Genomic DNA, 27,535 nt, shown 5'->3' with positions numbered 1-27,535 from the left:
CCAATCTTCTTAACTGTGAGAAAATAAATTTCTGTTGTGTAAGCCAGCTAGTCTATGATTATTTTGTTATAACAGCTGAAGTGGACTCATACAGCTGTTGAGAAACAGAGGTTTCCTGGTTTTGTTTGTTTGCTTGTTTGTTATTTTGTCCTGGGTATGTGGTCCAGAGCCAAGAGGCAGGGTCACTTCATTTCGAGGACCCAAAGCTAACTTTTGCATTAGAAAGTACAGAATCTCATGCATCCAGGATTTTAGAAAATCTTATTTTAACTCAGTACTGGAATTTCATAGCATATCACAGTATTGCATTGAGGGAGGGGCATGGAAGCACTTTATGTTTTGGAAAATGAGAAAAGTAGTTGCTTTTTACAAATGAGTACTTAGCATCTATTTTCTGTTTTGGGTACTAACGTGATTCCATTATCATTTTAATCTCATTTTATACCAAAATGGGCCTAAATATCTTGACCCATTTCCCACCTTGAATTATCATTTGTGATTAATACCACCCACACTGGAAAGTTTTTGCTTGGTCTCCCTACTGAGGTGTGGGCTCCATGTTTCCATATCCTATCTCTGTAAAATGTGAGTTGTCAACTGTTCTTTTTAGGGGTGGAAGTAGGCAATATAGGGATGGAAAATGAGCTGTCAAGTTTCCTTTTCCTGAAGGATGAAGTATTGGAGACATTCCAGTGAAAGAAAAAAAAAATCTCACCAAGGAAATAATAATCCACATGCCATGTCCTACTGCCTCAAAACAAAGGGAAGCAGTTTATCTCAAGGCACATATTGATGTTGAAAATGATTTAACTTCATCACATCACAGGGAGAGCCATCTATAGCATAGACTTGGGAGAACCAAAGCCTCTTGGGAGAAAGTTCAAACCTTAGACATAGCAGACTCAGTCAATTCTAATCCCCCCAACACCCTTTCTTTTTACATACTAATTCATTAAAAGGATACAAAACAGGGATGTCGAAACCCTCATATTAAATATGCATTATATTTCATAATATACTTCTACATCTTTAAAATGCACTAATGATTTGTAAAATGTGCTTGAAGATGAAAAATGTAACAATATAGCAGATCAACCTTCCCCCAAAGGGAGTTCTAAACACTGTTCCCAGAGCTCTTCTTGTTTTAAACATGCTGGAGTCGGCAGAAATATTAAAGAAAGAGCACTAAGAGAGGAGTTATTTATTATATCATGATTCAGACTATGCAAAAGTCCATTAACCTCCTTAAGACTTTTCTCTATTTGGAAAATGTACAGAATAACGTAAGTGTCATGGGGAGGTGCTGTGGCTTGAATGAGGCATTCGATACAGAGTATTGGCATACCAGAGGTGCCAAATAAACCGTAGTTACTCAAGGGCATCTTCCTGATAGTTTCCAAAATCTTCATCCTCAGTATTATCAGTGGTTACTAAAATAAGGATCTCTGGAAAATAGACTTGTGTGACTATAGATTGAATAATATAGGAGGCAAGTATTACAGAGTTATTAGAAAATGAATTTCATTTTATTTTTTAAAAGATTGTGTTTATTTATTCATGAGAGACACACAGAGAGAGGCAGAGACAGAGGCAGAGGGAGAAGCAGGCTCTCTGCAGGGAGCCTTGTGCGGGACTTGATCCCAGGACCCTGGGATCACGACCTGAGACAAAGGCAGACACTCAACCACTGAGCTACCCAGGAGTCCCAGAAAATAGAGTTTAAATTTAATAAAGTGCTATGAGGCACCTGGGTGGCTCATTGAGTTAAGTGTCTGACTTTTGATTTTGACTCAGGTCATGATCTCACCATTGTGAGATCGAGCCCCGAGTCAGGCTCTGTGCTGGGCATGGAGCCTGCTTAAGATTAACTCCCTCTCCCTCTGTCTCTCCCCAACCCCTCACACATGCAATCTGTCTCAAAAAGAAAAAAAAAAAAAAAAAGAAATAAAAGAAAGATTTATGGACCTAACTGTGCCTCTCTCCCTGTCAAATTCATATGCAGAAGCCCTAACCCCAAGTTGATTGGCATTGCAGACCCGGCCTGTGAGCAGGTGATAGAGATTAGATGAGATCATGAAGGTGAGGCCCTAACCTGATAGGCGTGGTGCCCTTCAAAGAAGGAAGAGACAACAGAGCCCATTTTCTTTGCCATATGAGGACACAGCTGGAACATGGCCAGGAAAGAGATTTCACTAGGGATCAAATTGGCTTACATCTGAATCTTGGACCTGTAAGCCCTTAGAACTCTGAGAAAATAATTTTTTATTGTTAAAATAACCCAGTCTATAGTGTTTTGTTTGACAGCTCAAGCAGACTAAGACATGAAGCTTTAAGGGCTAATTGCTTGTTTGTTTGTTTATTTGTTTAAACTTAAGCAAATACAGAAAGAAACAAAACTACACAGAAATCAAAGTACCCCAAAATAGTAAGAAAAATACCTTTAGATTCTTGAAAGAGAGGTGGCCAGAATTGGTATTTGTGGTAGAAGCTGCATTTCAATGGGTGACCATTCTCAGCTCAGAAATCATGAAATTGTTCCATTTTGGTGTGTGTCATACTTCCAGTATTAAGACTGGAATGTCATAGAAGTTTGTTCTGATCAAGATCATTTTATGCATTAAAAAATGCCATCAAAAAACATGGAGTGATAGCAATAACACCATATTATTTGTACAAAGTAACATAGTGAGAACAAATGGCTGTATTTGAAAGCACTTGGCTGTCAAATCCATATTAAAGAAAACATAAACAGAGTTAATTTATTCAATATTCTTACACTTCATTAGGCTTTTGATTTAGTCTTTAATGTTGCCAGACGGCAGGATAGTTCCATCGAATTATTTTGAAATTATGTATAAAAGATGATTATACCTAAAAGAGCATTTTGCCCTTAATAGCTATTACTACTTGCAAAAATGGTCTTACACACATATATAGTTATGTGTATGTAAACATGCACATATATGCACGCGCATATGTATATGTTTATGTATGTGTATGCCTTTGTTTGTACCTTGGCAAAAACAACATGAGTATGACAGAAAACATTCTTTTTTTGATAAAGAAGCAATGTTATTGACTCATTTACAGTGGATGAATTTATAATATTAAAAAGAATGACACATTTGTTTGAATACAAATATCAGAAAAATTTTTCAAGGCAAAAAATAAAAGAGTTTTTTTTTTTGCAAGATCAGTTATTTTATGTGGAAAATATGGATTAAGAATGAATGTAAAAGCTCACAGTGTCATTTCTCCTAATCTAATTTAACTTGAATTAAGCACAGGAGCAGCATTCAATCTCTAGCCTTATATGACATGCTTGGGCTTACTATGCCATTAGATTAAGGAAATGATTCCATTCTGTCACTATTTCAAGGGCCACAACTAGAAATTCTATGGAAAATCCTATTATTTTTCCCTCCAGTAACATACTTGTGTTGTTGTTATTGCTGCACATTTGAAATTAAGCCATCCGTTTTTTGAATGCCAATTGTGTATCTGAAATATGGTCTTTATATGTAGAAAACATTTGAACATGTGTCAACTGTAGAACTCTGTAAGATTTGGGAATTAGGTTCTCACTTTCCCAAAAGACTGAGGGACCCTCTAGTGTTTGCGGCTTGATCATGTTTGAATTCCCAGAGTGTAGGAGAATACACAAAAGAGGGATTTGATAAAATATGTTGAATTGAATTAAAAGAATCAGCTACTTAGAAAAATTCTATGCCTTTTTTGAGAGCCTGCATTGACAAAACATCGGTCAAGCAACTGGTGCATAGGTATCTTTAGAACTATAGTTAAACTTCTGGAATGATTGTGTAAAATATACATGAATGAGATATGCTAAGAATGTTTCTCAATAAGGTGTCCATGTGTTGTCTAGTGACAAATTTTAAATGTCTGCTGATTGTTTTAATTATATAAAGATGTATAAATTAGCTATGATGTCAGTGAATGAACGGGAAACCATCTTGCGCATGGGTTCAAGACTTGTTGGCCTCCTATCTTATCCCAGCTACTGCTGCCATGGACAGTTTCACACAGGCTTTGAGCAGCTTGACACACGTGTAATCTGACAGAGCGGTCACAATGCACAGCAGGTCCCCTGACTTTCTGCCCAAAGATCCTCTGACACTGAGTACATGTGTCCCATGAAGGGTTTGCTAATCACACATGCACAATGCCTAGGTTTGGGAAGGTGAATGAATAGATAAATGACTTCCCTTTTTAACCCTGTGCTAGATGGTCTCAAACATACCAGAAGATTTCTTAGAACTCCTTTGGATCAAGCAAACAATATTCCCTTGAGGGAGCCAATTCTATAACATATTTTTGGATAAATATTTACTCTTAGTCTATCTTCCTAAAATCACATTTCTGAGTAAATCATTCATAGATTAGCTTTTGTCTCAAGGTTGGCTTTGGAAAAACCCAGACTAAGACCCTGAATCCCCTTATTATTTAAGATATTCTTGGTTGCCAAATAGTTCTGTCAAATTTCAGAGGCCTAAAAGCAGTAACAATAAAATAATTTCAATAATAGGGTTATTATAAGAATGATAAAATCCTGAAAATTCATTGAAAATAAAACTTCACAGCTTATTTGAATTAAAATTGCCCAAGAATTTGAATAGAAAAAAGCGGTGGGAAATTGCATTGTCCCCAGGGCTGCGTAGTAAATACAAAACAAATTCAAGAGTCCCTCTATGGGGTACCTGGGTGGCTCAGTTGGCTAAGCATCTGACGCTTGACTTCAGCTCAGGCCATGGTCCCATGGTCATGAGATGGAGCCCTGAGTCAGTCTCGCTGCTCAACACTTAGTCTGCTTGAGTTTCTCTGCCTCTGCCCTGCCCCCCAAAATAAATAGACAAATCTTTAAAAAAAGATTCCCTCTAATTACAGCAGTTAGTACTATACTCATATGGACAGCAATTTGAATTCTGCAAAATAGGATCCTCCCCTGGATTAAATCAATATTATTAATTTGAAGTGCAGTAGTTTGTATTTTAGTTTGTAGTTAATTTTTGCATGTATCTTTGTTTTTTGGTTACATAAAAACTATAAGTATAAGGAATTTAAAACTGAATCCAGGGGCAGCCTGGGTGGCTCAGCAGTTTAGCATTGCCTTCAGCTCAGGGTGTGATCCTGGATCTCCAGGATCGAGTCCCATGTTGGGCTCCCTGCATAGAGCTTGCTTCTCCCTCTGCCTGTGCCTCTGCCTTTCTCTCTCTCTCTCTGTGTCTCTCATAAGTAAATAAATAAATACAATCTTAAAAAATAAAAAATTGAATCCATGTCTGTATTTGTTTACATAACATTATATTAAAATATTTTAAGCCAACTCTAAAGGTTTCTGAGTAGATTCCCCAGAATGAATCCATATATTACTCAGCTTTTGGAAGCTGCTCAAAGGTGAGGACCTGGACTGGCTTCCCTTGGGATTATTTATCACTATTAACAGAAATTCAGGAACCAGGTTCACCCGGCAATGTAATCAAGGACTGTCATTTTATATTATTACATTATAGCATTTATTTTTATTAAAAATACAGTAAATTATTCCCCACAGCTTTCTCCAAGAGTTTTCCGAAGAGTAAAATGACAATGCACATAAAATCTACAGTCCATCCACCTGAAATATCTGTCTGTGTTCACTCAAGATCAGTGTAACCCAACAGATGTTTCTACTTTAAAGGTCATAGAGAATTTATAAACAGTTTCTTCTTTCCTGTTTTCCTTAAGTTTAAATAGTTCTATAGTAAAATAATGTAACATAAGTCTCATGGTCATATCCAAAGAAAATAAATATCTAGAGAATACGGTCTTCTACAGAAGGCCCTTTCACAAAAATTGGAAAGAACAGTGGTAGGCTTTGTAGTCACCCAGACCTGGGTTCAAATCCCCATTTTGCCACTTCCTGCTTATGTAATATATAGGGGCTTAGAAAAAGTATATTTTAAAAGCCATTTTTAAGTCTCAGTTTACTTATCTGGAGAGTAAGGTAAAGTACAATCATTTAAGTAATGTTTGAAAATATACTTTTTATGCAGTATCTAGAACATAACAGAAGCCCTGAAACAAATACATACATATATATGCGCCTATTTATATATCATATATATGATTTGCAACTTATGCGCCTTTAGCTCTTTCATTAGTTGATGTTCTACATTTTTATTATTCTCTTTCCCTAGAAAATAAATACAGATAAATTAAGAAAAAGATTTTAAAACCAAACTATACATCCTTATAGGTTTTGTGAAAACCAAGGGAAATGATGCATGAAAATGGCTAATCACAGTGCCTGGCAGAGTAAATACTTACTTTAAAAAGAAATTAGGATATTGGTACCTAACAGAAGAATAATAAAAATAAAATGAGAAATGATTTTTTTCAAACTGAGTAACTGACTCAATAAAAGGAAACATCGAGTGATGTATTGGAAAAATAAATGATTAGGAGTAAATATTTTCATACAACAGAAATGGCCCTGATGACCTATTGAATGTGTGGGTGACCTTGTGAAATTAAAGAAAACCAGGATGAATAGAAAGCAGGGCCAGCCTGGTCTGGCCCCTTATATAGTGAAGACTGGTGAGGAATATCAAGTCAGGATACTATCCAAGCCCTTCTTCCAGGATGAATAGCTTCTCCTACTTTTACTTTTATTCTTAAATTATCCTCATCTCAGTTCTGGTCTCCATGTTCCAGTGTTTTCCCAGTAGAATCTCATCTATCTTGTTGGAGTCACAAACTTGACCAGGGAAGGGGAATAGATGGATTTTTGTTGTTGTTGCCACCACCAATGGGTCTACACACAAAGGGCTATGTGTAGCCAAAGGAAAGCTGAGTTCCTCTTCCTAGATGAAGAGATGAGTGTCCGGTGAGACAGAAATGATCAATATTCACTACAGTTCCAGTTATTGTCACAATGGTCATGAATTTAAAGCCAGAAAGTAACTCAAAGATCTACCTAAAGAAATATGGTGGGTAAATGAGGTGACATCATTTGGTGACTACTACACATCATGATGGTGACTACTCTTGGGATATTATGAATTAGCTATGTAACTGTTGTATCTATCTACTGTAGCATTTTCTGATGGAGCATGTCAGGGTCCACATTAACTCCCAATAAAGCATACGACCATTCCTCAGCCATTGGCAACCCTTAGTTACCCAGTAACTGATATCAAGTCTAGCAGTCACCTCTGGGTTCATTTTCACCATTGTTAAACTTCAATTATTTTTTTCAGGTTTAACTTCTACTGTTGAAACCTCTTTAGCAAGCATATTTGAAAGTGTGACTTTTCTTTTTTCTTCATTTTCTATATGCAGAAGCTGAAAAGAACCGTGAAACTCAATTATTCTGATTTTCACAGCCCATCTATATGAAACAGGCCACACAGCTAAAACATAGAAACATCATTATATTCCCAATTGTGTGGCAGCAAAAAATACTTTGTGGAATCAATCTCAGTGATTCTTGTCATGGGTGCCAGGATACAATGCACAGGGGGAGACCACTGCCATGGTCTAAGATGTGTCTGCAATGTTCTATCACTGCCATCTGAAATCACTAAGGTCAGATGGAGAGACCATCAGAGTTAACTCTTCCACTGGATTTTGTTAGCTCAAGCCATGTGGTTAAGTGGCCAAATCAAGACGGATGTTGAAAGGATTTTGTTTGCTGATAACAGATTTTAAGTAGTAACAAGAAGACGATGACGTTAAAACTCAGTTTCATTGGACAGAGATCTAGGTATTGTGTAATACTTTGTTTGGACAGAAGTAAATTCTTAGGCAATTAGAAAACCTTTCAGAATGTATCAGTATATTACAAAGCTTTCTAGAATTTATTTTTTAAATATGCTCTATTGTTATTTCCTTTCTGAGGCTGGGAAACTTTTTCATTTGAATGCTCTCAAAGCAGGATTTTTTTTTTTTTTTTTTTGAGAAGTAAGTCCAAGAAATTACCAGTAGAGTGTAGGGGAAATGATGGGACGGAGCCAATTAATGAAGTGTTATCAAGGGCATTACCACTACAGACAACTGGAGCTTAATCCCAATGGAGAATCAGAGTCAACTGTGCTGCAGAACTATTCCACCTGAGAAATAGGAAGCTAGACTGTTTTCCACCAACTCTCTGCCACTGAGTAATGACTTATTCTGGGGGCTGTAATTCCCAGCCCTTTCCAGTCAGCCCTGCCCTGAGCAGAGCTGGCTCTGGTGGCCAAAGGAAGCCCTAGGGCAGGAAAAGCATAGATTTGGGCAGTTGGAAGTCAGATCACTATGTCAGGGGAATAGAAGCAGGATATTGTAAGTATCTGCTACAGAGGCATATCAACATTTCTTTCTTTCTTTCTTTTTTTTTTTACAAGTAGAAACTAGGGCAAAGATTTTATGCAGCTTTTATTTCAAGAATACAAAAAAATTTACTGGGCTAATTGGCCTGGAAAATATGCTAATGCATATTTAAAAAAATGAATTAAACTAATCTATTTTGGTGAGTGTCCCTAATCCCCAAGATGACAAAAAGTAACAATGTCTACTCTGCTCCATTTTCAACAGTGATGAGTCATATATTGTACCAGTAATGAGAACCTTTCAGAAGGCGATAAATAAGTAACAATTCATAATTTCTTTTTATTTTTAAAATTTTTTATTGGAGTTCGATTTGCCAACATATAGCATAACACCCAGTGCTCATCCCATCAAGTGCCCCCCTCAGTGCCCGTCACCCAGTCACCCCATCCCCCCTCCCACCTCCCCTTCTACTACCCCTTGTTCATTTCCCAGAGTTATGGGTCTCTCAGGTTCTGTCACCCTCTCTAATTTTTCCCACTCATTTTTCCTCCTTTCTCCTATCTTCCCTTTCACTATTTCTTATATTGCCCATATGATTGAAACCATATAATGATTGCCCTTCTCTGACTTGCTTCACTCAGCATAATACCCCCCAGTTCCATCCACGTTGAAGCAAATGGTGGGTGTTCGTCATTTCTAATGGCTGAGTAATATTCCATTGTATACATAGATCACATCTTCTTTATCCATTCATCTGTCGACGGACACCGAGGCTCCTTCCAGTTTGGCTATCGTGGACATTGCTGATATAAAAATCGGGGTGCAGGTGTCTTGGTTTTTCACTGCATCTGTATTTTGGGGTAAATCCCCAGCAGTGCAATTGCTGGGTCGTAGGGCCGATCTATTGTTAACTCTTTGAGGAACCTCCACACAGTTTTCCAGAGTGGCTGCACCAGTTCACATTCCCACCAACAGTGCAAGAGGGTTTCCCTTTCTTCACATCCTCTCCAACATTTGTTGTTTCCTGCCCTGTTAATTTTCCCCATTCTCACTGGTGTGAGGTGGTATCTCATTGTGGTTTTGATTTGTATTTCCCTGATGGCAAGTGATGCGGAGCATTTACTCATGTTTGGCAGCTGAAAGAATCACATCCACATTATGCTACTTATGGTAACTTCATTAACTTTGCAGATTTGGGCATCTCAACTCAGCAAACATACAATTTAATTCCAGTTGAAGTGTATATTCGATTGCACTATATTCTGTTAGTACTTATTGAATGCTAACAATCTGAAATGTGATTGTTACTTTTTCTATATCAATAAGGGAAATGAACTCAAGAAGGAAATGCTGATTACTATAATAAAATGAGTAACCGATATAGAAATTTATATCCGGGATCCCTGGGTGGCGCAGCAGTTTGGCGCCTGCCTTTGGCCCAGGGCGCGATCCTGGAGACCCGGGATCGAATCCCACGTCGGGCTCCCTGCATGGGGCCTGCTTCTCCCTCTGCCTGTGTCTCTGCCTCTCTCTCTCTCTCTCTCTCTCTCTGTGTGACTATCATAAATAAATAAAAATTAAAAAAAATATTAAAAAAAAGAAATTTATATCCAAAACAATTTTTTCATCAATTGTTGTTGATCAATCCAGTATTTAAGAGTGGTTTTCCACAATGTACTATCAGTTTTTCTTTCTTTTGTGGTGCAACCCTTTGTTTATTTATTTTTTCCAGACATTTTAATAAACATTTTCAAATACGCAGCTAAAATGGAAGTATAGAGTCCAGACCTTTATACCCATAACCTGTATTTGACACTTAACATTTAATAAAACACTACAGGTTGTGTTTAGACAACACAAATTTTTTATCTGACAAAGCTGGATGTCAGAAAGCTAAAACAGTTTTCCTGCAGCTAGGAATGAGGATGTTTGCAGAACTGGGTTCTCACTATATGATTTTCTGGAGACACCAAGGAAAAACCCGTTCCCTTGACTTTTCTAGTTGCTAGGGGCCACTGTATTCTTTGGCCCTGGCCCCTCTCTGCCACCTGCAAGTTCAGAAGCAAGGCATCTTTGAATCTTTTTTCTGACTCTGATCCCTGTTTCCCTTGCCACATCTCTTTCTCTGACCTTCTGCTTCATTCTTCCATCTTTTAAGGACCCTTGTAATAATATTGAACCCAGGATAACCCAGGATCATCTTCCTATTTTAAGATCCTTAAATTAATGACATCTGCAAAAACCTCATTGCCATGTAATGTAACATTCACTGTTTGACATTATTCTGTCAACTGCACCATCCAACCACTATCCACTAACCACTAACCCCTCCTTCTCTCCATTGATCCAACTTTGTGTGTGTGTGTGTGCATTTCAAAGTAAATCACAGGATACTTATCTTAAGGGTCACTGGGTATTGAATTCTCAACAAAGACAAGTTATTCTGTATCTTTCTCCTGTATTTAAAGCAGCATATATTTTATGAAGTCTTCATATTTTTTTTAGCAATTCATCTATGTGAATGTTTACCCAGTTTTGCTGTTCCACGCATGTATTTTTACTGATCTAGTTAGTGTGTTAACACGGGGCACCAATTTATGGATATTTTAAATGTTTGTTTTGACATATATTTTCTTTTTGCTGCTTTCTGTAAATATTTTGCTCTCAAGAAGTTCATATTGAGCCCTTCTCACAATATTGGTTGATGAATAGAGAAAGAAAATGCATGTTCCAGTAGAGTATTTTCTCTTTTTGGCTGAGTTTAGCAGCAGTGTGGATCATGGACTATATATTTATATCCAAAATTATATGTATCATCCTTTAATTAAGCAAAGATTTTCTCCAAGGTGAGCATGTTGCTATAGAAATATGAAATGGTAATAAATAATTATGTTATTATTTAGATTTATCTCTATAATATATCAACTTTGAATTTGTCAATTCATATTACAACATCTACTGAACTAGAATTCACCATCATCTCACTCAAACAAGTAATAAAGTCACAATGGTAGTAATGTTAATTGACATATATTGAGTATTGAATATGTGCCAGATACTGTGAATTATTTCATATTATCACTCCCATTTTAGAGTTAAGGGAGAAAAAGTATAGACTGAGTAAAATCTTCAAATAGCTAATGTGTATGAAATTAAGATGGAAGTAATCCTTCTGAGTATTGTGCTTAGGGCTCAGACAGAGGCAAGAACCAAGGAAGGCATCTTAGTGTGGAGGGAATAGAGAGAAGCTTTCCAAGAGAGATAATGTATTCTCTTGTTTGTTTTTAATTATATAATCCATTGTCATCAACTATAGTCACCATGTTTTACATTAGATCTTCAGGTTTAGTCATGTTCCAGTTAAAAATTTGTAACTTTATTTTTTAATACTTAACTCTCTCTATTCCTACCACCACCTCCCCCAGCGCCTGGAAACTACTTGTTTTAGTCTCCATTTCTGAATTTGACTCCTTCCCTCCTTCCTTCCTTCCTTCCTTCCTTCCTTCCTTCCTTCCTTCCTTCCTTCCTCCCTCCCTCCCTCCCTCCCTCCCTCCCTCCCTTCCTTCCTTCCTTCCTTCCTTCCTTCCTTCCTTCCTTCTCTTGTTTATTTTATTTCTCATATAAGTGACACAATGCAGTTTTTCTCTGTCTGGCTTATTTCACTTAGCATAACACCTTCAAGTTTATCTGTGTTGTCACAGAAGGCAAGATTTACTTCTTTCTCACAGCTGAATAATATTCTTTCATGAATATATACCATATTTTCTTTATCCATTCATCTGTTGATGGATATTTACATTATTTTGGCTATTGTAAATAATTCAAAAACTTCTTTTCATTTACTTTGGACATAAACCCAAAAGTGGGATTGCTGGATTTTATGGTAGTTCTGTTTGAAATTTTCTGAGGTACCTCCATACTGTTTTCCAAAGTAACAGCCACCAGTGGAGGCAACTTCTAGTGAACACGTTGGGGTCAGTCAATTATAGAAATCAGATTAGCATTTTCCAGACTGAGAAAACAGAATGAAAAAAATATCTAGAGCAGTGTTTCCCAAGGGGGCATGATTTTGCCCCCCAAGAGGCATTTTGTAATGTCTGGAGACATTGTTACCTGTCACACCCTATGGGATTGCTGGTGGCCTCTAGTGGGAAGAGGCCAGAAATGCTAATTTCCATCTTGCAATGCACAGCAAATCCACAAGAAAAGTTATCTGATCCTAAATGTCAGTAGAGCCAAAATTGAGAAACTCTAACCTAGAGCATACACAGATGTCTGAAAAGTGGCAAGTGCAGGAAATAAGTAGTTCCAATGCCTACCACAAAGTAATGAAGTGTATAGATGGAAAGAAGAGAGTGGTGAAGGCAGCCATGTACTACTCATGAATTTTTTTAAAGATTTTATTTATTCATGAACGACACAGAGGGAGGCAGAGACATCTGCAGAGGGAGAAGCAGACTCCCCGCAGGGAACCTGATGTGGGACTCAATCCCTGGACTCCGGGATCATGCCTTGAGCCGAAGGCAGATGCTCAACCACTGAACCACCTGGGCGTCCCTTATGAATGGTTTTGTATATTAGGTGAAGGACTCTAGACTTTACCTCTAGAGAATGAGGAGCAAAAGAAGAATTTTAATAGTGGTATGACTTAACAAATCTGTATATCATGAGAGGAGGGAATGCTGTATGAGAGCAAAATAAAACAATGCATATAAAAGCAGTTAATAAAATTCATTATAAATTTTAAGCATTCTTATTTCATATAAGTCAGGCCTCATTGAAATAGGTGGATTTCAAGTGAGATTTATTAAAGCAATAAAAAAAAATCACATGCCAATTTGACAAGCTCATTTTCCAGTAGTCCCGTGATCTAACACATTGTTACTGTACCCCTAATAAGCTCAGTCATATGCTTTTTTGATTTCTATAAAAGTGCCATTTCTTGTTCTCTTCACAGCTATTTATATTTCTGACTCTTATTATGCATTCACATCACACATCTTCATTCTGCTAAGCCAGCTCTGTCCCAGCACCTTTTCTCAGGGGTTCAAACTGCTTTAACATCTATAGTAGTACACATTATGTTGCCGATTCAGATAGATACAATTGCATGATAGAAAGTGAAGTACACAGAAATCAACATGCTTTTTTAAAAAAAAAAAAAATTTCCCCAAGTTCTCATTTCTCTTCCTACTCTTTATCTTCCTTTTCTTGCTTGCTCTTTTCCCTGTCTTTTCTCCAGAACCTGGCTAATGGCAGTAGGAAAAGCCATTAAGAAAGAAACCTTATCAAGGTCTAACTGTGGCATCTGATTGTTACTTGTGGGGTATAATCATAAATGATTTTAAAAATAATCTCTGGCAGGAATCCTCTAAGATAGCTTCTAGTGATCTTGCCTCTTGGTAGCTATAGCTTTGTATAATTTTCTCCTCTTGAATAATTTGATACTAATCAATACAATATGGTAATATTGAGGAACTAACACTTCTGTAATTAGGTTACAACCAGTGGTGACTTCTGTCTTGCTGATAGATTCTGTGTCTCTCTCTCCATTGCTGGTTTTGATAAAACAAGCTGCCACGTGGGAGAGATCCATTTGCCAAGGACTTGGGGGCAGACTCCAGTCACCAGCCAACAAAGAACTAAAACCTTTCCTCTGATAACCCTGGAGAATCTGAGGAACTGCCAATAGCCAGCCACATGAATTACCTTGGAAGTGGATCCTTCTATAATTGAGTATTTGGAAAAGACCCCAGTCTCAGCAGACACTTTTGATTGTTGGCTTCTGAGAGAGTGTGGTAGAGGACCAGCTAAGCCATGTGCAACTTCTGGATTCGACAGAGACCATTAGATAATAAACCTGTGCTGTTTCAAGCTACCGATGTAGTAATCTGCTACCCAGCAATTGGTAACTAATAGGACTCTTAGTATAGGTCTTTCTGAAGGAAATTATCTTCTTCATCAACTGATACATGCTGAGGACACAAAGATTAAAAGTTGTGGACCTCAATTGATAAAACCCCAAGGCAGCTTTGTTTTGTGATATAAATGAACTTACTGAAGGTAAGATACTTGATACAAATATACAGTTATTTTTGGCATTCTGAAATATAAGTGAAAAGAAAATGAGTTTTTTCTTCCCTACTATGGACATTCACCTTTGGATCTTTAACTATAGCATAGGATGATAAAATAATAACATTTTGGACCTAGTTGTTGACAAAATCTGTATTAGTTGAGGTAATAATAATAATGACTGTAATTAATAAAACCAAAATCATAGCATACAAAATAGCCATTCATCTCATTAACATAAAGTTCAAACACACATTTCTGATCTGTATGAATCCCTCTTATCAGTGTACACTAGATATCCTGGGTTTTTCATTCTTAAGGCTCTGCCATTTCTAATTCATTCCTGAGCTTTCCACAGAAGGGGAAAATGGATAGAATATTGCTCATAAGATTTTATGAGCAGTGTTGGAAATTGGCTTACAAAATTTCTGCCACCATGTCTTTGGCCATAAACTAGTGTCATAATGCCTATAGGGAGACTGGGGAATGCAGTCTAACTGTACCCTGTAGGAAGTATAAATGGATATAGTGACCAGCAAGCCAGGCTCTACCACACGTTCTGACTCTTCTACTTTCCAAATGAGAAAATGGAGGTTTAAGGAGAGTTTCAATACACTGGATGATATTGACACCGCAAAAGCAATTGCAGGCATAGAACTAGAACAAGTTCCTAACTTCTTGTGTGCCACATTTTCTGTGAGTTATTTTATTTTTTGAAAAAGAGAATAAATAAGTATTTTTATGGAGCTCTTGAAGACAAGTCATTAAAAGTTTTAGTAAACTAGTATAAAAGGCCATTTGAAAGATTCAAATATGTGATTAATCAACATGTAATTACTTAGTATGTCAGTTTAAGAGAAGTAGACCATGGGTCTCTGTTTGTGTTGAAAGGGCAAATAAAATATAGCATTTCTTTAACCTTACATTAATGAAAATTAATTAATGGAAATGTAATTCAGTTACAAAAAAAAAACACCATTTGGGGCATACGTAGGTTTACTAGGTGCATCACTTTAATTAGAAATATGTAATTCCATTATTATTTATTTTAACTAAATATAAATTTCATGCCATTGGATTAATAGCACCAGAAAGAAAAACAAATGACATTGCATCCCAAATAGTTGTACAGATTCTAACTTTCATTAACCTTTTACCTAAGTGAGCTATTTCAAGAGGTCTATGTGACCATGGGGTTAGGAAATTTAGTTAGCTTGAACTTTCCAAATGGAATTATATTGCTTCAAGTTCTGCTTTCATGGTAGACTGATCAGTTCTCAAAGCTTTAATTTAACTAGTTCATGAAACAAATGTATTTTTTCTCTTTATACTCACCTAAACAATGATATATTTTTAATCAGATTATTTTAAACCTATAGCACTAAAGTATCTTGTTCACTAGTTTTCTAATTGGAATTAGGTTTCTATTTCTTTTAACTAAGGCTCATTTTAATTCATTTTGAGTTAGAAATCACCTGGAAACCCTTTATTTGTGATTTTTTAACAACTACTTTTAACCACAGAAATGAAAATAAGCTATACTTACCATTCATCATGCACAAGACACAAACATGTGAGTACATTGTAATAAATTGAAGATGCTATGTTCTGATGTCCAGATGTTGCCCCTACTCTGCTAATACTCTATAGTTATGCAAGGTTAAGAATTGGTAGGTTCTGGGACTCCTGGGTAGCTCAGCAGTTGAGCATCTGCTTTTGGCTCAGGGCGTGATCCTGGGATCTGGGATCAAGTCCCACATCAGGATCCCTGCATAGAGCCTGCTTCTCCTTCTGCCTGTGTCTCTGCCTCTCTTTTTCTCTCTCTATGTCTCTCATGAATAAACAAATAAAATCTTTTAAAAAAAGAATTGGTAGGTTGTGTGGATGTGGTTATTTATATTGGTTTTTTAAAGCTGTTAATGTATGATAGACCCAGATTTTAAGTGCTGTCATCTAGAATGGCAGGCATTTGTTGGTAAAGCAATTACATTGAGGTCTTCTCGTGGAATGTTTAGTGAAGGATAGGATTGGTCTGAGAGAGTTATGAAGGCATAATGGGGCTCATTCTGGTTTAGGAAATGGAGAGGTTAAAAAAGACACATTATAAGTTGTTCTTTTAAATTGATGGTCTTTGGGAGAAATCATATATTTATCTTAAAGTTGATCACCTAAGGGTCAGAATTGTAACTGGAGGCCAAAATTTTCTCATATAAATCACACATACACGCACACACACGTGCACGCACGAGTCAAAAAGTATTGGCTGAATGATATTGCTTTAACTTCTGTAGGGCATTTCATTTTTAATGGCTATTTATAAGGTTCTGTGATGAACTGACTCATATATATAAAGTTTTGATATCCTTGGTGAGAGCCATTATCTCAGATCAAATGATTGTTATTAGTGAGGGTGAGCATTGAACAAATAGAAGATAATTTTTTCATCAGTTTATAAGGGAGAAAGTTCAGAAAACTTTTTCCAAGATAGAACTCATCTAATTGGTTTTTTGCTTGTTTTTCAATGATAATAGCAGAGATAGTTCAAGGAACCTGAAACATCAAATTCCTGGTCCTAAAATTTTGGGTAAAATAATCAGTGTTGTGTAATTTTTGTTAAGGAAAATTATAAATAAACTTACACCCACCTCATGGCTATTCTTTCTCAGAGCATCTTGGACCTTTTTTTGGCATGGACATTCTAAGTTTGAATTTGATTATGTATGTGTGTGGAAATGCCATAAACATTTGTGTCTGCTTCCATAGTTGCTACAAGCTCAACATTCTTGGAAGACTAGCATCTTATCATCACACTCCTGACCAGTTCTTTGATGTCTTGAATCAAGAACCTGCATTTTCTAGCTTGATATACTTGCAATTGTTATAATAGGTCCCTTACTTTATTTTTTTTGAAGTTTAATTCTGGTAACTTGGAAGGTCTTTTGGCCCTTAAACCTGGCCTCACCATTGTAGAAGCCTTATATCACATGGTTGGTGACATGAGAGACAAAAGTTATCAACTTACATTCAGTCAAAGAAAACATTCCAGAAATTTAATGAAATTGAACTGATTTCTGGATGAAGTTCTTGGTTGTGCTCTTTTCTTCCCCCCTCATTTTTTTGTCTAACTACAGTAAACTTCATGCTGTCCTAAGACTTTACTCCTTTTTAAAATTTTTTTAAAAAGATATTTTTGATTGATTGGTTGATTGATTTATGACAGAGAGAGAAAGAAAGAGAGAGAAGAGAGAGTGCATGAGAGCTGGGTGGGGAGATAGGAGAGGGAAAGAATCTCAACAGACTCCCTGCTGAGCACAGAGCCCAAGAACTCTGGGCTCCATCTCAAGACCCTGGGATCATGACCTGAGTAGAAACCCAGAGTCATATGCTTAACTGACTGAGCCATCCAGCTACCCCTTAATTTTTTTTTCATTTAAAAAATTTCTAAATATTCTATGCCCAGATTAGGGCTCAAATTCACAACCCTGAGATCAACAGTCACATGCTCTGATTATTGAATCAGCCAGGTGCCCCAGGTTTAATCCTTCTTAAAATCAGTATATGTTACAATTGTCTGTTATTATAAACCTTTCAGGGAATTTTATAAAATTAGAAAATCCTTTGTATTTCATTATAATTAAAAGCAGAATAAAGGGGCAGGTGCAATGAATTATAACAGTTGTAAGGAAATGTTAATAAATGAAATGCATATTAAAGGAATAATATGCAAAGAGTCAAAACGACAAAATAAAGAAGTTAAACACATTGAAAAGGTAGCAGTCAAGGGAAATTATAACAACAATAATCCAGGGGAGAATTCTAAAGCCTCTATCATTTTACAAATACTTCAGCTCCACAGAATAAATGTGAGATTCATTGTTGGTAACATGGGAACTTTCTGCAGCTAACATTTCTAAACATCCATTGTATATATGGCTTAGCAGTTTGAATGAGTCCTTGTCAGTGTTCAAAAGAAGAAAATATACCAGAAGTAGGGACTAGAAAAAGGTATGAAATACTGTAAAATCTGCCTGGAGTGATTAATCTAGTAATTTTTGCTGGAAATATGAGGAAAATGTCATGTTTACCTCAAGTTCACCACAAAATCTGGTGAGGTTTTTTTCTAAATGCTATGACTTGGGTCCCAACTAACTGAACTATGTGAGTGTCAAACTATATTAATGTTAAATGGTAGATATGAGAAAATGAAATGAGAGATTAGCATGTTGCCCTTATAGACTTTAAAGATGAATGCAATGCTCAAAGTGGACCATGAAGTAATATTTTTAGAAGTCACTGGAATTAAGTTAATGTATTTTAAACCAGGTTGGTTAGTTTCTGAATGTATTGATCGTTGGTCATTGGATGGTTTAGGGTGTGCCACAGTAACACAGCCAAACTTTCAGAAGCTTAATGTAAAAATGTTGAAAATTCTTAAGGAAAAGAAAAGATTGAAAATTTTCTCTCTTTTTTAAGATTTTATTTATTTATTCATGAGAGACAAGAGAGAGAGAGAGAAGCAGAGGGAGAAGCAGGCTCCACGCAAGGAGCCCAATGTGGGATTCAATCCCGGGGCCTCCAGGGTGACCCTGGGCGGAAGGCAGGCACTAAACTGCTGAGTCACCCAGGGATCCTCGAAAATTTTCAATTTTACCACATGCTCATCTTGGGTTGATGAGGGACTCTGATCCATGTCTTATTCAAAGATCAGCTAATAAAGTCTGTAGCATATCACTGGTTAAAATGTCATTGGGGGCTGTGTTGGGGGAAAGGCACATGGAGAACCACATATTTGCTCAATCACTTTTGTTCTTACATAATATACATTTTTACTTCTATTCTCAATTCACTGGCTAAAACAAGGCACATGGCCATTTGAAGAGAGCAGAAAAGCTTAATTGTACCCTGTGTCCAGAAGGAGGAATAACAGAGATATTAGTGATGATCATGGATAACTACCCATTGGATCTGATGGCTTGCACTGATAAACGTGTGACAGATGTTATTGAAGAAATGTTATCAGTATTCTTAAAAATGCATATTTGTGTGTAATCCATATGCATATATACATAAATAATACATGCATTATAATTATACAAATGATCATCAATGATATATTTTTATATATACAAGATAAGAAGGTTGAGAGATTACTGCAAAATACAAATTTTAGTTTCTTTGTCCAGAAGGTCCTTGTAGTTTAGGACCTTGCCAACCAGGTCCTAAAGGAGAATGTTTAAAAAATGAAAATAATTTCTAATAGATAAAACATTTTAATATTCCCTGCCTGATCCACAAGATCAGAATATGTCTTGAAAAAATTATTTTTTTAAAAATGGAATTGAACAAAACTTAGAAAAAAAAAACAAAATGTATTTATACTGTTTATAAGTGGTGTCACTTAGCTGTTTTAAGGGAATTCCAGGCTTTCTTTGAGCTATGTAAAATAATGCTAAATTGTTATACACTGTTTTTCTTTGAGGAGAACATATGGATCCAAGGATAAAAGCACAGAACTATCTTACATGATTTATGATATTCTCTGCTTACCCAAGGCTCATTCTTGTTCTCTCGTTTCCCTTTAGTAATGTAACTTGGTCATTTCCCAAGTATTATAAGATGACATTCACTTTATGCTTGTCCCAGTAAATTTACAAAAATTCTTCATGTTTGCTTTCAAAGACTCTGTTCAAATTACAGATTTATTGCTCCCTACATGGCTAAATGCCAAGCAGAACTATGTTAGTAACGATAATGGCAGTTAAGTATGGGGTGGGATAAGATAAATAAAACTGAAATAAAATAATTCCTCCTTTCTGACTTTGGAGTTTCCCTAAAACACCTTTATGGATACAATTAAGGTAAACAAAGTCAAGAACAGTGAAATGCTGCTGGTAAACTTTTAAAAGTTGAAAAATGACTACTCTCCCTACTTTCAATGACATTAGCTTATGGAATTCCATGGGATAATTCGATTTCTCAATTCAGTATACAAAATAATCATCAACCAAAGTCGGAAGGTATGCATTGCCTGCCCAACTGCTTCAAAGAGGCCTAACACTTTACTCAGAAATTTTAAAGTTTGTGTTAACCCAACTGTATTGAATTGGTTAAATCAAAATTTAATGCTTTTTAAGTGTAGGCCCTAAAAATTTTATTTTTTAATTTTTTTAGTCCCTATTAATTTTAGATGTATAAAGTACATGTTTTATTTTCTTATGCTGAAAAAGTCAATTAGCCCTTGGAAAAACTGTGCCAATTTACCTTATATTTGTTGAGATAAATGTTTCAATATCTTCAAGTATCTTTGTTTCTGCTGAATGCCATTGTGGAAAACAACCACTTACAAGAATGGGAACCAATTGTCATTTTGACTTTACTTTCTATTGAGAATATATATCATTATATTAAACAATAAATGTTTTCTATGCAATTGTGAAATCCAGGTCTTTTAATTCTGGTAGCAAATGCAAGACTATGAAGAAAAAATGTCGTGCTATCTTCATGACTATTATACCTTTTGGAGATTAAACTCCAAAGGTGGCTGTACTACAAGTTACATTATTGCAACATAAACTAATACAGGAGGATATGATCATCAGCATAAAAAGGTAAAAATTAATTTTTTAATTATTGAAATGGCGTTCAAGTTACATTGACAACTGAAAAATATTTTGCATGAGTCTCTGACCTTGCCTAAAAGTATTTAAGAAGCTAGTAAGCAGAGCAGTACAGTGGAGTTCTAGTCTCAGAATGCCATTGATTTCAGATCCTGCCTCTACATAAAGGTTTGTGTTGTTTGATCTACTGAAAAGTTTAGCTTCATTCTGCCCCTAGGAGCCTGTTTAATCCACCTCTATGAAACTTAACAAAACAAAACACGTTTTGAGTACTTAGAAAAAAATGATGGGGAATTTCCCAGTCCACAAGAATAGACAGGGCAAGTGTAAAGTTAGCATTTGCTCATTTTGTTTGCAGCCCACTGAGTGATCAGCTGAGCCATTTTGCATGTCCTCTCCATTTGAAGTGTTTCCAGGTACATTGCCTTTTAGATCTCATTGTCTCCATTAGAAATTCTAGCAGAGATTGAATTTACCTCTTTGTACTTAAATCACAGTTTCTGTTAATATTCCACATACATCCACCCCTCTCTATTAGACTCATTGGTTACATTCATAAATGAATATATTGGCTACTAATCATATACTTATATGGCCTAGAATTTTGTTTAGAGATAATGAGAAGGAACTCTCCTTACATATCATCATCTATTTTATTTAAAGACAAGGAAAACTGCAAAATCGTGGCACCTGGAAACTTCTGTTTTTCCCTCTTGCACTCTTGCTCATGCCTAATGCTGTCTTATTGGTTCTTTCTGCTGGAAACTGTTCATCAAATTCACTAGTCATATCAAGATACAAAAAAAAAAAAAAAACTAGTATCTTAAGATGGTACTCTTTCTTAGAATACTCCTCTTAAGATGATAAAAAACATTATGTTAGAGAAAATCAGAGCTTCTATGAAGTGAATAAATTTATCAAAGTTAGATCTTCAGAATTTACCTATGGGACATCATTCTGAAAAAAACACTTCCTGAAATCCTTCCCTCCTGGTGTATGTCTATATTTCTCAACACACGAAGACAGACTCACAGAAAAAATGATTCTAGCACAGATTTAGCCAAAATATGTAACCACCATTTGCATTGCTAACAATGCATTTTTCAAGTTATAGGAATTTTACAAAGTCTTTAATTGGAAGCATGAGCCATGGTGCTGGGGTTTTATGTTATCTGTTATGTCTAGTTTTCCTCTCTGTGAATGTTAGACTTGAGTATGGCCCCATGATTCCACTTCTGGGTGTCCTGTGTAACCCTCTCTCCTTGTGGGTGGATGGGCCTGGTGACTTACTTCCAACCAATAGAACATGTGAAGGTGATGGGATATCACTCCACTGATGATACAAATCTCTTGCTAGCAGATTGCTCTCATCATTCTCTCTTTCTTTCCCTCATAGGCTTCAAAGAAACAAGCTGCTATGAATCCTAGCACCACAAGAAAATAAATTATGCAAACAAGCTGAAGGAGATTAGTAGCAGCACCCCACTGAGTTGAGCTTTACTGGAAACGCAACCCTGCCCATTGACTGCAGCCTCTGACAGCCTAAGCAGAGGACACACTTAGCCTCGGCCTGTACTCTTGACTCACAGAGATGAGAGATGTGCATTGTTTTAAACTTCTAAGTGTATGGCAATTTGCTACACAGCACAGACAACTAAGAAACTTCTCACTCTCATTCTAGACTATTGTCAAGATATGGGACATCTTCTAATGTTCTTGCAACTAGCAAACAGCAAGGAGTTTTTATGTCATAGACTCAGACTAGCTGATTTTATGAGATATTGTACACTACTAAGGGAAGACACTTTATTCTTGTACACACAATAACACATGTGAGATGTTAAAAAAATGTTCCTTTTGTTGTTTATGTTTACTGTATGTGTATCAGCCTAATAGCCCAATAGCCAGAGAGAGTCAACAGACTCACCTTGTAATATTGTTTCAGGGACAAAATTAAAAGTGTAACATAAGCATTAACACAAATTCTCTTATAGGGGCTGCACGACTCCCACTTATGTCTATGTGTTTGTCACGGTTTAAATTAGCACATTAATAGAAATATTCTCTACAGAAGATCCTATAACTAGGAAAGACAGCAAAGTTTCCATAAAATGCTAAAGGGGTACATATTGGCATGCACAATTAGCTTCCTTGCTGAATTTTATTTAAACTTAATTTTTTTCTGACACATTTTCTCCATTTCTCATACTTTTACAGATACGTGGCTTCACAGCACCTAAAGGCAGTTGTGATATGGTGTCCTTGCCATGAAATTCTTGTTTTCCAAGTCTCTCCGCAGTTCTTTGCATTCAGTGACTTTAACTAGAGTTCCTTCTTAGAACCAGGATTCTTTTCCTCCATGCTGTGCTCCCTCCAAATAGATTATTATATACTCCCCTAAAGTATTTCCAGGTTTTAAGAAGTATGGACAGCGCTATATTTAGAATCACTAATACTTTATTTTCTTATGAGAAACTCAGTTTTATTAGGCATATGTTTTACACTTTAACAAGGTCTTACCCACGTGTAATCAAATAATGTTGTTAGCATCTCTTAGTTTGCATGGACTACAGCTCAATATTGAAAAGAAAACTTATTGGGGGCCCCTGAGTGACAAGGTCAGTTAAGCATCCAGCTTTTGGTTTCAGCTCAGGTCCTGATCTCAGAGTTGTGAGTTGGAGTCTTGCACTGAGCATGGAGTCTGCCTGAGACTCTCTCTCTCCCTCTACTCCTTCCCCCAACAACCCTCCTCCATGCTCTTTCTCATTCTCTCTAAAATAAATAAATCTTTTAAAAAATGAAAAAGAAAAGAAAAGAAAATTTAGACTGAATAATTCTTTCTTTCCACCTCTACCTCCCCACCAAAGATGTTCATGCCCTCATCTTGGTAACCTGTAAATACACTACTTTCCATGGTAAAGAGAATTTTGGAGATATGTATACATTAAAGATCTTGAGGGGTGGAAATGATCCTGGATTACATGGGTGGACCCAGTGTAATCACAAGAGTCCTTGTAAGAAGGAGACAGATGGGTTGGAGTCTTTGAGAAGATGGACAGAGGTCAGAGAGGAGAAAAGTTGCCAGGTTGCTGGCTTTGAAGTGGAGAAGGGGTGCCATGAGCCAAAGAGGCCAGTCATCCTCTAGATGACTCTAGATATCCTCTAGATAGTCAGGAAAAGTGTTCTTCTCTGGAGCCGTTAGAAGGGATTCAACCCTCTGGGGCCACTTTAGACTTTTGACCTCCAACGCTGTACAAACATAGATGTATGTTGTTCTAAGCTACTAAACTTGGAGTAATTTGTTACAGTGACAATAAGGAACAAATGCAGTTTATCCAAGAGTGCTACAAATGGGTTAGAAAGTGTACAAACCAAAGAATCTTAAGGACTTCCACAGTCTGAGAGACCCAAGGTAGCCTTGTCTTTCTGTATAGACAATAACCCATTTTCTTTCTTAGAGGAAAGCCATCTTATTTATAAGTCAGCACAGCTCAGCCCGGGAATTAGCACTAGCTCATCCCCCAAATTTAAGGTCTGCAGACCTCTGCCTGGGATGAATTTCTTTAAGTTTGAGTATCTACGAAACTGAAAGATGATTTGGATATAGATAGGTGGACATTGAAAATTTTTCCAGAAGCCTAGACTAATACCCCATGGGGACCATCATTTTAGATTTGTGTATAGACCTCCCAGCTCCAGGTGAGGTTCTGTAGAGAACTTGTACAACCAGAGTTGTATCCAGTCAAGACTCTTTTACCTGATTCAACACACCAGTGACATCACTCCCCACTGATTAACAGCTACAGCTAAGACCCACGACAAAATCGAAGTTTGAGTTCTAACCAAAGAAGGCCAATTCATAGAAGTTTTGCAGATAGTATCAGGGCCAAGCTCGCCCTAAATAGCCTTCTCATCCCAGTTTTGCACTGGTTTTTCTATCATAGGCAAATTTGAGCTCAATGTTAAAAACTCAGTGATATGTGGCTTTTCCAATGTCTACTGTGAGGAGAGAATCTAAGAATAGAATAGATGGATTAAGTGACGATCCTATTTCAAGCATAAATAAATTTTCTGAAGACATGACTCCATGTCCATGATAATGATGTGTATATTTAATGAATTCTATGGTTAACCTTTAGGCAGAAACCTTGCTTTACAAATTCTAGTAAACTAACTCAACCTGACACAGTTTGAGTTTAGTTTGGGGCAAAACCAATATGCCAACCTAATTTTAATATCTTTTAATTGATTATTAGTATTATTCAAAGAAAACCATAAACCCACACCAGTACACTCATTTGTTTTTTTGACAAATGGGCAAAAGCAACTGAGTGGATAAATAATGGTCTTTCCACCAACTGGTGCTGGACCAAGTGAGTATTCTGAGGGAGGAAAAATAAACTTCCAGACTTCCTTTCCAATTCCACATGGAAGGAAAATCACATTTCCCTCCTAACTTAACTGACTCAATAAATCAATAAAAACATGATAGACATTATCTGTATATACTAGCTAATTGGCTTACTAAGTAGTATATTTCTAAAAGTAACCTATATACAAACTAAAGAGAAGACAAATGTTAGAAAAGCAATCTGAGGCTTGACAGAGCCAACCTCTCCATGTTTATTTTGTTTCCAATCTAACAAAGATCTCTTGATGTCAGTGTTTCTGTGTTTTGAGGTTAAACAAAGAGTGAATAAATACATGAATTTATTTTGAAAGTGGGAGTATATTAATAAAATATAATTAAAAGAAGAATGAGTCATGATCCTTGTTCATAACATACTCTCCTAACAGGTTCAGGGTGGCCTTCTGTCTCTTTTATAAACACCTGTAAGCCCATCACTGAGAATGAGAACTTCAACATTTGCAAATTGCTTATATCTACCTGTGTATTCCCATCCTATCCTTCTGCCCTTTCCAACTGATACATTTTTTATTACACTCATAATTGGCCTGTTTTGTTTAACATAGTTTTTACATGAATATAGTACTCATACATGTGTTATTTTGATTTTTATGTTTTAAAATTCATCAGAAAAGATAGGTCACCTGGTGTCTCAGTCTGTTGAGCAGCTCTTGGTTCCAACTCAGGTCATGATTGCAGGGTCCTGGGATCGGGGCCTGGAGTCAGGCTCTGCTCAGCACGTCTGCTAATGGATTCTCTCTCTCCTTTCTCCTCTGCCCCTCCCCTTGCTTCTGCTCTCTCTCGCACACACTCTCTCTCTCTAAAATAAAGAAATGAATCTTTAAAAAGAATAAAAATAAAACTTATTAAATGAGATTACCATCCTGTAAATAATATTTGGGCCTATAAATCTGCCATTCCATGTTTTGTTGTCATGATTCATCTATATGGTGGTATGTAGGTAGAGTTCATTTTAGTTGGTTTATTGTCTTGTCTGTGTATCTCATTGTTTTAACCCAGGATTTCCCAACGTTGACAGAACAATTGATATTTTGGACTGGATAATTCTTTGCTATGGGAGGCTGTCCTGTAGCAAGGTAGGATGTTGAGCAACATCCCTGGCCTCTGCTCACTAGATGCTAGTAGCATCCCTTCCGTTGTGACAAAAAAAGAAAAGTCTCCAGATGTTATCAAATGTCCCCAGGACACAAAGTCACTCGAGGTTGAAAACCATTGACTTAATGTGTCACTCTTTGTTTATTCATTATATTATCAACAGAATGTATTTTTTTTCATATTTCATATTTTTCCTGTAACTTTCTTGAACAAGTATCCTGATAAGTGCCTTGTAAAAGTCTCTCTCAGGAGTAGACATGCTAGTTGGCAAAGCATGTGATTCTAGAACTTTACGTGATACCAAATATTTTTCTAAAACCAGTTGTACTAATCTACACTTATATCTGCTACCTTAAGAGAGTCTGTTGATTTACATTTTCTCCAACCCTCAAATTGTCAGATTTAACATTTGCTAATGTCAGTTGAGTGATTATAAAATAATATCTTACTGTGATTCTGATTTTTAATTTTCCTGAAAACGATGGACCATCTCATCATAGTTCTACTTGTGTTTTCTCCTCTATGAAATGTATGTTTATAATTTTGGCCCTTTTTTTTTCTCTGTTGCTTTGACTTTTCTGCAATAGTTTGCTAGATACTGCTCCTCAGTATTAACCTTTTGTTAGTTACATATGTTATACATTTTATCTCAGTTTATGTCATATATTTTTAGTTATTTTAAGTGCCTTTTGATGGACACAGGGTTTATGCTTTAATATAGTCAAGTGTATGTTTTCTCTTGTATTTAAGTGCTTTTGTGTTAAGATTGTGTTCCTTACCCCAAAGCTAGAGATCTATTTATCTGTATTTTCCTAAATGTTAAAACATTTTGCTTTTGACATTTAATGGTAATAGGTTTGCCATGGATACTTGTATATATTTTAAGATACGAATCATTTTTGAATGTTTGGATTTTCATATGCACATGATGTTTTGTTAGCTCAAATTGTAGAATAGACTTCTTTTTCCCCACTGATCTGATGTCTCTTCCCACATAAATCAATGTTCC

The 27,535-nt window shown here is 36.4% G+C and overlaps 1 long non-coding RNA gene across 1 annotated transcript in view; it reads right to left on the bottom strand.

The window, feature by feature from the left end:
• LOC125755528 (uncharacterized) overlaps nt 1–27,535 on the bottom strand; it is a 47,575-nt gene that overhangs the window by 5,112 nt on the left and 14,928 nt on the right. The window contains exon 2 of the long non-coding RNA XR_007412230.1: nt 26,055–26,228. This is a non-coding gene — a long non-coding RNA (uncharacterized LOC125755528). The remainder of the gene's footprint in view (nt 1–26,054; nt 26,229–27,535) is intronic.

This window comes from Canis lupus, chromosome 8 (genome assembly GCF_003254725.2).
Source record: "Canis lupus dingo isolate Sandy chromosome 8, ASM325472v2, whole genome shotgun sequence".
Classification (NCBI taxonomy): Eukaryota; Metazoa; Chordata; class Mammalia; order Carnivora; family Canidae; genus Canis; species Canis lupus.
Note: the sequence above shows the minus strand (reverse complement) of the source record. Positions and strands in the feature narration are given on the sequence as shown.